The sequence below is a fragment of the Rousettus aegyptiacus genome, unplaced genomic scaffold (assembly GCF_014176215.1).
Source record: "Rousettus aegyptiacus isolate mRouAeg1 unplaced genomic scaffold, mRouAeg1.p scaffold_m13_p_11, whole genome shotgun sequence".
In the NCBI taxonomy this organism is placed as follows: domain Eukaryota; kingdom Metazoa; phylum Chordata; class Mammalia; order Chiroptera; family Pteropodidae; genus Rousettus; species Rousettus aegyptiacus.
In genome coordinates, this window is record NW_023416286.1 from 54,509,600 (window position 1) to 54,522,572 (window position 12,973).

General features: G+C 31.9%; 1 pseudogene; it reads left to right on the forward strand.

Annotated features, from left to right (window-relative positions):
• The first annotated feature begins 233 nt into the window (after positions 1-233).
• LOC118609768 lies at positions 234-351 on the forward strand (annotated as a pseudogene).
• The last annotated feature ends 12,622 nt before the right edge of the window (positions 352-12,973 follow it).

Below are 12,973 nucleotides of genomic sequence, written 5' to 3' on the forward strand. Positions count from 1 at the left end.
TCAGGTGGCCAGGTTAGGTTTTTCTCCAAGTGTATTTGAAGGATTTAAGATACATCCTATTTTAGTCTGTTTCGAAACAGAGTAAACATTTTAAAAAATCTGCATTTTAATAAATATCTTCCATAAGACATATGTAGAAACAAACATAAATTTTACAAAAAAAAAAAAAAATCTTAAAAGAAAATCTCATTTTAATACTCAGATGTTTTTCTTGATTATAAAATGATTTACTTGTCTATGGCCATGCCACCCTGAACAAGCCTGATCCCATCTGATCTTGGAAGCTAAGCAGAGTCGGATCTGGTTAGTACTGGATGGGAGACCACCTAGGAAGGACAGGTGCTGTAGGGATAAAAAATTTAAAAATAAGGGATTGTAAACTAACAAGATCCTTGCAATCTGTGAGGTCAACCAAGGGTTGCCTTACCTAAAAAATAAAATAATAATTTAAAATGATTTACTTATCTTTCTTTTTCTGGGTTTCGAGACTTATCTAGAATACACAGCATGGCTTTGGCAATGGGTAGGGTCTCTTGGCCTTTTTTTAAATACATAAAACCGTAACTATTGTTGTTAACAGATTAACAGGTCTCTAACAACTTAACAGTTTGAGTACTTGGACTCTCTTGAGCTTAGTCTTCTTCCCTCTCTTCCTCCCTCTCTTCACCTTCCAACCCTCAGCAAGTAACTCATTGCCAGCCTCTAATAAACAAAATTTCCTTCTCCTTAAATTTCCTGCAATAGATAGATATAAAAACTCTAAACCTGCCCCCTTCTTTTCAGACAAAATAACAGGAACTTATTAAATGCTCTGCATAAGTTCTGCAAGTGCTTAAATGTCTTTATTTTCTCTTTCTGCTTAGACTCATAAAATTGTTCCATTTTTTGGCCACGTGCTTCAATATCCCCACAGACAGGTCAAGTACAAGTGACTACGATGGCTTCCCCAGGTCTCTAAGGATATGTTGTGTTCATTTATTTGTTCTCTTTTCTAACCAGTTATTCTGCCATGTGGGACTTTCTTCCTTCTGGATGATGTCTTCTTAATAATTTCACTGTTAACTTCTGTTAAATTCCTTAAACAAGGAAGATTGATGTGGCTCTATAGCAATGGTGGCCTATGTAAGCAAAATAAAATCTAAACCTATAAATGAATCATGGTTAGGAAATCAAGACACTAAAGACAACCAATCACAATCAACTAAGCTTTCAGCTATAGCCAGTCAATAATTTTCTTACTTTACTTCTGCACTTTCTTTGTATGTCTTTCCTCTGACTCCTGTTGCAAAGTGCTTCTAACCACTTCCAATTTGACACTGCCTGATTTCAGTTGATTCTTGCTCAAATATATTCTTAAAATTTTAAATATAACTCAGTTTGTCTTTTAAAAAATAGTTATAGAGAACTTCATTGATCTTAAGTACTTACTAATGATAATATAAACAGGAATAAATGTGTATGTACTTATGATATAAAATTAGACTGATTCTTGTGCCTTAAGATCTTCACAGTATACTAGTGAAAGAAATCATATTTTGTGTATATTAATGTAGATATTGCAATATTGTGTCAATTTGTATTATTTGCTGGATTAAAAATGGCATTTCTTCATTTCCATTATTTATTTACTTTATACATTCCAATTTCTCTACCTTCCTTTCTCTTGCCAATCCAAATTGAGTGAACTGCTAAGGAGATTTTGGTGTTCACTTTTTGGAAGCCAGCATAATTCACTCATAGAGGTGGCAGAATGGGCATCATAATTCACTGTTAACTGTGAGCTATCCCATGTAACACCTAAAATTCAAGATAGTGATAGAGACCACTGTAATCAAAAAAGGAAAAAACCCAAAGAACTCAAACCTTCATACAACCAGAAAGGATTTCTAATAGCCAAGATCTCATTAAAAAATAAGAATTACTTGTAAAGACGGACAAAGGCACGGGAGGCACTCAGGCTGTGATTGACAGCACACCTGAACCCTTCATCCACAAGAGACCTCCACACATCAGGTGTAGTTGCCAAGGGCACAAGGTTTCAGTTCAATTTAGGACAACAAAGAGCTTTGCTCCCCTTTTTTGTCCCTGAGCTCATGGTGCCCGAGCTCTTCTACACAGGTCACTTCATCTCATTGTTTAAAGAACTATAAAAATCCCGTTGTGTATTCAAAAGAGAATTTAGTGTTTGACTACTCAATGACTGCTTTTAAATCAATTAAGGCCCATGTGGACAAATATTGTTAAACCCATGCTTTAGGAACAAATTTAATAAACAAGAAACACATATACACACACACACAAAATATCCCAATACGACTGAGTTGTGTTTGTATGTTCTATGGCTTACTTCTAATTTTTTTCCTGCCTGTTTGACAAAGAAAAAAAGATTTTAATAAAATGTGTACAATATAATAACTTGATTTTCTAAAACGTGACCACATTGTTGCTGCCATTGTGAATTTCACAGCTCAAATATCCTGCTTTGGCATTCAATGTCTGCACATATTGGCTCTCAGAAGATTGTGGCCCAAATCCCCAGTCTTCTAATGGTGAGCTCTATAACTTTGTTACTTAACTGTAGAATTTAGTGGAATGAAAGAGTTGTGCTAACTGCTTTTACTGCATTATTTTTTGAGCATGTATTGAGCATCTTCCATGTGAGAAGCTCTATAAAATGTATGGAGAAGAAAATGACAACGTGATCAGTCCCTTCCCACAAGAAGCTTGATTTATTATGAGAATCAGAAAGGAAAACTGACCAACATCGTCTATTATGATCAATCCTGTGGCTTTATCTCACTTGACATTCTATTCTGTTCTATTCTATTCTATTCTATTCTATTCTATTCTATTCTATTCTAGTCTATTCCATTCCACTCCATTCCATTTTTCCTACTCTATTCCACCATCCACACTCATGTAGCTTACCAAATACCTTGTCATCTCTACAACTCTACTATATCTGAAACAAAATAATGAAACAAACATTCTAATGTTTTAATTTGATTACTAAATTATATTCAATATAATAATTATTTGACTGTCAAGAACATACTGATCCACTGGTGCCTTTAAGCTTTCTCTATACAGATGGGAAGGGGTTGGGAGATGGGTGATAAAGTGAAAGGGATTAAGAAGTATTAATGGTGGTTACAAAGTAGTCATGTGGTTGAAAAATGTAGTATAGGAAATATGGTCAAAAATACTGCAATAGCTATGTATGGTGTCAGATGGGTACCAGGTTTATTGGGTAGTCACTTCATATGTTATATAAATGTCTAATCACTATGTTGCACACCTGAAACATATAATATCATATGCCAACTATAATCAAAAAATAAAAATTATCAAAAAGAAAAAAAACACAGTGGGGAAAAAATTTTGTTAGCCCTTGGCATCTTTAATATTTCCCTGTATACCTGAACTATAGTTTTATTAGATGTATAAAATAGTCAGATAAAATAAAAAATCAAAGGTAAGGGGGAAAAAAATCAATGAAACAGAAAAAAAGCATTCAACAAAAAAATATTAAAAAGATAAATTTTGGTTCTCTAATATAATAAAGTTGATAAAACCATAGCAAGAGTATTTGAGGAAAAAAATCAGTACAAATGAAAAAGAATACTTAAGATACTTAAAATATTAAATGCATAAAAAGAATATAGTCAACAACTTTATGTCAATACATTTGTTAATTTAGACAAAACAAGAAAATATCTTCACGACAGAATTCGCAAAAACTAAAACAGTAGAAAAAGAACTCTAAATAATTTTACATCTGTTTCAATTTTGGATTTTTAGTTAAAACTTCCATATAAACATATTTTAGGCCCAAACGACTTTCCTGAAGAATTCATCTTTGCATTTAAGAAAGAAGTAATTAAATTTACATAAATGCTTCCAGATAATAATAAAAAGGAAAGATGAATCATTTCACAAAGTTAGTGTAAATTTGATAACCAAAATTTATAAATATTATTACAAAAAGAGAAAATTGCAGAACAATTCAGAGACAAAATCCCTAAATATGATATTTAAAGAAAATCTAATGATATATTAAAAAGAAAATTCATGACGACAAAACAATTTTATTTAGGTTAACAGATAAAACAAAAAATCATAATCATCTCAAATTTAGTAAAACATTTGAGGAAAATAAATGCATACTTGTGTTTAAAAAGTTCTCAGCAAACTCAGAACAAAAGGAAATTAATTTTTTCCTATAATTTTATCTTTCTCTTCTTTTTGTGAGAAAATTTCACGTATACATCAATGTTTAGAAAATGCCTTTGTCCATTTAATACAATCATCTATGTTTTTTTAGCTTCTGTTTTCTACAATAAACAGCTTATTTCACTTGCTACTTTTTTTCACATTTGCTTATATATGTAATGAAATTTAAATTTCTTGTTGTATTTGCATAATCTATCAACTAAATTATCACTTCCTTGAGGTGAGAGATTATGAGTAAGATAGACATTTAGATGATAATAAAGCACTTATTCCTTCAGTAATTAGAAAGAATTTATCAAGAACTAACAGGTTTGTTGGGGGTTCTAGATATACAATAATAAAATATAAATCTTATCCCCAAGAAATTCAGACTAATAGAGAAGAAAGACATATAAATCAAAAGAAACAATAAATCTAATGGGCAAAGACAAAGACAATGCAATAATAGAGAAATATATATATATTCGAGTGAGTAGTAATATAAACCTTTATAATGTTGTATTTTAATAGCAACTTTCTAAGATTTTCTGATACAATCAATCTATATTTATTAACTGAATGCACTTGATATAATTAAATACTTAACTATGTTCTTGAATATATAAAATCAAGTGAAAAATAATTCCCATCCTTAGCAAAACCACAATCTGATGGAAAAGGGTGGATAATAATGAAATGTGGCAGATACATTATAGAGATAAGAACACAATGATCTGGGAACAAAAAGAACAAAGACACCAGCTCTGTCTGAGACATCAGGTAAGGATTTACTGCAGCGGCCATCAATTACTTATTCAATCAATACATACTGACTCGCTTCAGTGAGGTGACACTGTGTTAAAATCCCAAAGGTAGAGCAGTAAACAAACAAAACCTGGAATATAGAGAGATTTAATCTGTTTTTTTTTTTTTAAGCCATTTTAAGTGAATATAGTCCAGAAGAAAATTAAACACATGAGAAAAAGCTTCAGAGGCAATACGGTGTCTGGGATGTCAGTTCTGAAGCTCAAATGCCCATATTTTATTCGTATCTTAGGCACTAACTAGTTAGGTAACAGTGGGGCAGGTTAATCTTCCAACGTCTCATTTTCCTTATTTTTAAATGTGAATGATGGTATTAATAGCATATACCTCTCATGTTTGTTGTAACTGTTAAATGATTTAATACATATGAAGTACGTGTCACAACAATGGGAATATAGTAATTCCTCATCATAAGCAGCAGTCCTCAAGTAGGTAGTCAAAAATCAGATATACACACAAAAAACACAAATACATTGATACAAAAATCCCAAAGAATTTGACCCTAATTAGGAAATGAAAAAACAAAAAAGCAAAAAGCTTTTTATTGAGAAGGCTAGAAGTGAATCAACCATTGACACAATAGTCAAATAAAACACCAATATGTGGTATCAGAGCCTTCATTTAGGTGTTATTAGCTAGAATGAGAAAGGTAACAAGAAAGGAGAGAGGTATACGCAAGAGAAAAATTAGGAAAAAGAGATGAAGGATAATAGTCATATCTTGTATCTTTTAATTAATAAAATACATGGTGAAAATATTTTAAAATATCTGTATTTACCAAGGTTTATTATATTTTCCTGTGTGCCATGGATTCCTTTGGCACTCTAAGAGAATTGCGAATTCTATGAACCTCATCTCAGGATATTTTTTAATGTATAAAATAAGATTCATGGGACCATAAACCAATTATATTGCAATATTGCTTTTAACTCTAACTAAATTAGATACTTTCGATACATGGTAGAAATCATTTAAATGAAGAATAACCTTGTTCTTTGAGTTAAACATTTAATTTTATTAAAAATAAATATAAAGTGTGCAAATGAGGTATTTTGCTTATCTGCATCATTGAATTGGTCTGGAAAGTTTTCATGGAATTAATGAGTAATGACAATGTCTAAAATGTCATTGCATCTAAGCCCTGCAGATCCGCAAACTTGTCTTTATCCAGTTGAATCTTAGACTCTCACTCAGCTAAATAAACTTAACTCTTAATGCCTCAAGCATCTGATTGTAGTTGCAAAGGTCACATTTATGCAAAGCATAGCAAAAGCATTAATTCTAAGAAATTTTAAAAAACAAACAAACAAAAAACAGTAGCATATTATTTCCAATTGTAAACAGCCATACAAAGTTCTGGAATGCATAGTTTATATTTTATATGATGTGTTAGTGTAACACATAAATATAATAATGCATCTACATGAACTGAAGATGCATTGCTTTTTCTCTACATGCTCTATATACTGCTATTATTTTCTGTTTATAATTTATTCTTTAATGTTGATATCATATGCAATTTGAATAAATTATAAATAAGCATATCTAGCTACCCAAATTAGACATAATAAATATAATTGAGCATATTAAAATGTAGGGTAACAGTGATTAACCACATAGAAAAATATAAAATTAAATCTTCACCCTACACCAGGTACTGATTTTTAAGAAATGAGCAAGGAAGAACTGATTTTTAAGACATGAGAAATTGGGAAGTAAACAACTCGAGCTCTAAGATTGTTCCCACTTATTGCTTTGAGAAAGTTTCCAGGCCATGGTACAGGGAAGGAACATCCAGTCAGAGCCTGGAACTGAGGGGCCAAAACTGGGACTCCAGCAAAGCCATGGCAAATAAAGTTCTTAGGACAGCATGTGAGAAAAGAGAAAGCTGCAAAGGCAAGGAATGCTGGAGATTTGCAGAAATCTTCAAAAATTCGGTTGACTTGTATTGATCAGGATGTACATGGGACCCCTGGAGAGAAATATGAGAGTATTAAGTACAACAACTCCTAGAGGTCAAATAGTAAGGAATAGTACCTACACCCAACAACCACAGTAATAAACATTAGTCAGAAGCCACCAGTGAGAGTAATAAAAAGGATCTTGCGTCAAGAAAGGGAAAGGTTAACCCTGTATAAAGTGAAGATCTGGTCCTATCTAACAAAGCCTAAAAGGAAAATGTGAAAGAACCTGTTATTAAGTGACAACCCTGTCTAGTACCAAGTTCCAGAGTACAGAGAATATAAAACTGAAACTATGTGCAGGAGCACAGTACATTCACCTCTTTCAGGATTCGGTCAAAAATTATAAGATCTATTTTAAAAAAAAGGAAAATATCAACCATACTGAGTATAAAAATTCATCAATTGAAACAGATCCAAAAAGAACAGAGCTAACAGAATTAATAGACAAGAACATTAAACAATTTTTACTACTGTAATCCATATGTTCAAGAAAATAGGGGAAAAAATAAACATTTCAATAGAGTCATTAAGATTTTTTTTAAAAAAGAAAAAGACCCAAACTGAACTTCTGAGCTAAAAATTACAATGTCTGGGAAGACAAACATAATAGATGGGATTTATGACAGATTAAATATGGCAGTGGAAAAAATTAGTAAACTTGATGACTAGCTTTGATTAGCTTTTAATTGATCATGCAAATAACATATTACCCCAGATTCAGTGGCTTATTAAACACATGCATTTATTATGTTTTCGTCCTATAGATTAACAGTCCAATGCAGGTCTCACTGGGTTAAAATTAAAGTGTTGGAAGGACTGCTTTCTTTCTGGACATTTTTGAGTAGAACCTATTTCCCTACCCTTTTCACCTTCTGGAAGCTCTCCTCATTTCTTGATTCATGGTCCCTTTCTCCATCTTCAAATCCAGAAATGGTATATTGAGTTGATTTTATGTTTCCTGTCTATGGTCTATTCTTCTGCCTCCTTTTCCATTCTTAAAGGCTCGTGTGATGAAAGTGAGTCCCCCTCACCTTGGGACAAACTAAGGTAATCACCCACCCTATTTTAAGGTCATCTGAAAAAAGCATTAGTTCTATTAGCACTACACAAAAAATATTAGGAAAGAAGAAATGTCTCAAATAAGTGGCCTCAGCTTTCCTTAAAAATGAAAAAAACAAACAAGCAAACAATAATTAAATCCCAAACAAAAAGAAGAAAGAAAATAAAATAGATCATGGTGGAAATCAATAAAAAGTTGAAATATACAAATGTATATTGTTTATGTTATGTATGCTATATTTGCACAATTTCTCTACTAGGTATTTTTAATAGACTAAAATAACACATTTATATTTTCAGAATTTAACAAATATATTTTTAAATCTCTAGGTTAATAGATTTAAAACAAAGATTATGGTTTAATAAAAGGCCAGCAATATTAAATACTGAGATGTAATTATAATCAAAATCTTAAAATCAATTCTGAGAGGGAGAAAGAGTATTATTTATCAAGGCCATGTTTCAGAGGTATGGAATATAACAATTTCTAGGAATCCATGAATTAATTTCACAAACATGTATCAAGCATCTACTTGCTGTGAACCAAGCAGTGTCCTGGGACCTAAGATACAGCAATGAACAACCAGTAGAATTGCGCTTTGCATCGCAGTGTACGAAGGTGTCTGCAGCAGCTGCAAACAGCACCTGCACCATACTCTGGCTCCTCTCCATCTCCGCCTGAGAAGCTCACTGTGCTTCTCCTTCTCCTTCTCCTTCTTTTTCATCTTCATTTTAGTAAAGTATCTTTTGACGCAGTTTTTTAGAAAGGTCTCCTCTGCACAAAGGGTCACTCTCTGATAACCCAATTCTTTCCTCTCAAGCTGGCATGGTGCATATGTGTGTGTGCACATGTGCTAAGGCAGAACAAGACAGGACTTTGCCAGAAACATGGCTTCTTCCTAAATGCAGACCTGCCTTGAGGCTTGGCCCACAATACCAGATGTAATTACACATGGTAACCTTTGTACCTTACAAATCCTATGGTTTCTCCCACCAACTGGTTACCTTTTGTATCACAGAAAAAATATTCAGTAAGTTTCCTGCATATGCTTCATGGTAATTAAGAGGCTGAAATGGAGAATTTAGAGAACATCTAGAAAATAGTGAGGCCTAATCCCAGCAGTTAGCATAATTAGTATCAGTGACAGAGCCCGCAAATCACTATTAAATATAACTTTCATTTTCAGGTTTTCCCCCTAAATTGTGCATTCTTTTAGGGGCCATGTCTTTCATTTTAATATCTTTAGTATCTTGCAAAATACTTGCATATAAGATGAAGTGGACAATAAATATTTATTAACTAAATAACAATAGCTATCAATTTTATCTAAATGTTTTTAACTTTATTCAGGTTTTAACAAGCACACCCCAGAATAAAGTGTTCTTGCTGTCTAACTTCAGTTATAAAAACCATCACAGGGATGTAAAGTACAGCATAGGGAATGCAGTCAATATTATTGTAATAACTATGTATGCTATCAGATGGGTACTAAACATATTGGGATGAACAGTTCATAAGTTATATAAATATCTAATTGCTATGGTGTACACTTAAAACTAATATAATATTGTATGTCAACTGTAATTAAAAAATAATTTTTTTTTTCCAAAAATCGTGAACGTGGAGAGGCTATTGAAAATGATGTAACCTTACTAAGGGAGACTGAATCTCTTTTTCATAGTTCATGCTAGAAAAACATAGCACCTTTCATTTTCTTCTCTTAGTCCTTTAAGTATTCATAATTTACCTAATGTGAGTTCCATCTGGGCACCTCAGAGTTTTGACAATTTTCACACATAAAATGAGATCATTTTGATAATGAACCTCTGAGACCACCATTTATGTTTAAACTCAAATCCTTTCAAACAAGCATTTTTTTAATAGTGTATAAAGATAAAAAGAACTCAAAGTACACAATATCTTGGTGATAATTGAAATCTCTCTTCTATAGCAAGTAATGTTTTGTTTCCTTCTTTTTTGTCTTAACTAGTCTTATTTATTTATGGCATCGTGCTCGCAAACACTTGTTTTGTTATGTATTCAGTTCTAACACCTGCTTCTTTGAGGGAAGCTGAAGAGACACTTTTATAGTTCCATGAGCTGCTTTTTTTATGGAGGCGGGGGGTGGGGGGTTGTTTTGTTTTGTTTTTGTTTTCTTACTGTTTTGTGGACACTTGTAAACATTTAAACGTCTTTTTCCCTCAGAATTGCCCAATGAGAGAAACCTCAGGAATAAGGTCACTGACAGCAACTGTGTCTTTCAAAAGCTTCTCAAGCAAGAGTTTCTCAAGAATTCTGAATAATGAGACCATCACTGATGCTCTGTGAATTCTCTTTAAGAAGAGTTATTTCTACCAGCGGCCCCTGGAGTCCTCCTGGTGATGTGTCATGCCTTTCTCTAGGAAGATCTTAAGCTTGAAAACATACAGATATAGTCCAAATATTCTTCTGAAACTAATTAACATGAGTTTCTACACCTCCAGATGCATATTAGATTAACTTATCAAATTTATGATGATAGTTCCTAACCATAAGTTCTTTGTACTACCACTGTTTGGATTGTTTGCCCCAAAAGTCTCAATGAGGCAAATTGAAAATGAGATAAAAGTGTCAGTGCTCACTGCTGATAAAGTGAAGATGAATATGACAAACCCTCCATGCAGTTAGTATGTTTCCAACCAGGTACCTAATGCATACATCCCCTTCTTCCAATGACTTACTAATCACCCTTTCCTCATTCAAACAACAGATTAAAATTATAGTTTCTGTCTTGCTAATTTACATTGTTATGCATTCTCCTTAACTTTGTATCTTGTTATGGATTATGGCACATAATTTCTATATTAATATGAGTTGATGCTTTAATTTGTAAAACTTTTATTTATAGACATGCAATTTCTGTGATTAAAATTTTTCTTGACAGTTAAACAAGATACTAAAATTATTTTCAATTACATTATAAGCATAAAACACAGTAGAAATGTTAAAATACTAAAATATCCTGTAAATGTAAAAATATCCAAATCAGAAGAAAGATTATAAATAACTGACATAATTAGAGTAAGATTTTTTTCCTTAGAGGATTAAACATTCCTACATATTTTAATTTTGCATGTGAACTGTCAAGCTATAAATTGTAAAGAACAAACTAGTTGAAAGTCTAAATATATTATTAAGAAATTAAACTAGTTTGCATTTAAGATGGAATTTGAATTCTGTATGTTTTATAGGATTATACATTCTGTGGAAGTTGTTGGCATACACGCATACAACATATACCCAAACATTTATTTAATAATATATTAAATTCCAGTAAAAATACTGAAGAAAATAGTAGTGGTCAGAGCTAACTGACCCAGAGAAGCAGGGATAGGAATTTCTAAAGATATCACTACTCCCAGGACCTCCAACTTTGAAAAGAGGAATTAATAGCTATAAAGGATGTGTGACAGCAGAATTTCTCAAACATTCGGCACATTCTTTGTCCCAAACCACAAAATGATGTGTAAGCACTTCAGGAAAATCTCAGGAGTAAAAGAAAATGGTTCCTACTTGCTAAAAAAGGATCTCACAATTTGTCCCCTTGGAAAGATTCCATTTTATTTTTTTGTGAAATTTGTTTTTAAATGTGAAGTGCAGAAATTTTCTTCACACTCTATAGTGCATACACTTCACCTCATATTCACAGAATAATTTACAGGAGGATATAAGCCATATATTAAATAACCAATGGGTATAGTGAAAGAGTTTAAAACATTTTCTTCCTATAGTGTTACTTTATATTTATTTAAAAACAGAATTCTTTTAAAATATAATAGAAGCATGAGAGTCCTGCTGACACTCATAATATGCTTTCTCTTGTCACCATGTAAGATGTAGCCCTACTATTTAATCATTGCCATATCCCAAATTTAATAATTGTATAAAATCATACAATATGCATTTTCTTGCATGTTAATTTTTTGGACCACATCAAGTTATTCTATGCTATTGACTTTGATCTGACTTCTAAAAATGTATTATCTATCTTTTACCTTATGTATTGGATTTATTTCTGTAAGACAAATCACATTTTAAATTAAATGGATTGTTGAAAAATAAATGAACAGAGTATACATAGGTATACTCATAACTTTATAAGTCAATAAAGATATGTCAATATGAGCTAGTTTCCTGAAATTCAAAAATATTTAGGATATTAATCTCTCTAATATCTCAAATCTTAGTGCACTGGTCATTTATTCCACATTTTAGTATTTTATTGTATAAAATATTTTTGCAAAAAAGGATTCAATCTCCCATTTCATCTTCTGCTCTTTCTACTGTCCATAGTGTCCAGAAGACTAGGAGACACAAAGCAATTGCTCAGTAATATTTGTGATTGCCTGATCTGATTAAAGTGGATACACTCAATGGAGCTCCTTGTAAATGTCCTTCCTTTTCTAAGGTTAGCTTATATGATATTATTCTTTCATTTATGCATTTCTCTGCTTTCCTTCTCTCTAGCTGTTATCATAATAAGAGTAGTGTTTATCCTAAATTCTACCCTTCTTTATTAATTTATCTCAGGACATGAACTATATAAACATATTTATACACATATACACATACATACACACAAAACTATTGTAGGAGCATTCAAATATTCATTTTTAGTTTAACATTTTGTTTAAGTGTTAAATACTCTACCTTATGAATAACACTTTTAAAAAAAATAAGAGAGCAAAAAAGGGTATTTTGGATTAATGAATAATGTAAACAAAATTATATATATATAACTGTCATATCTTAATTTAAAAAGCATTTAAGATTTGAGTAAGTTAGGGGAAAACTTTCCTTATTTGGGGTTTTAAAAGGTCATTGCTTTGGAGGTAAAGCAATATCAAATAATGTGTCTTTTTCTTAACTTTCT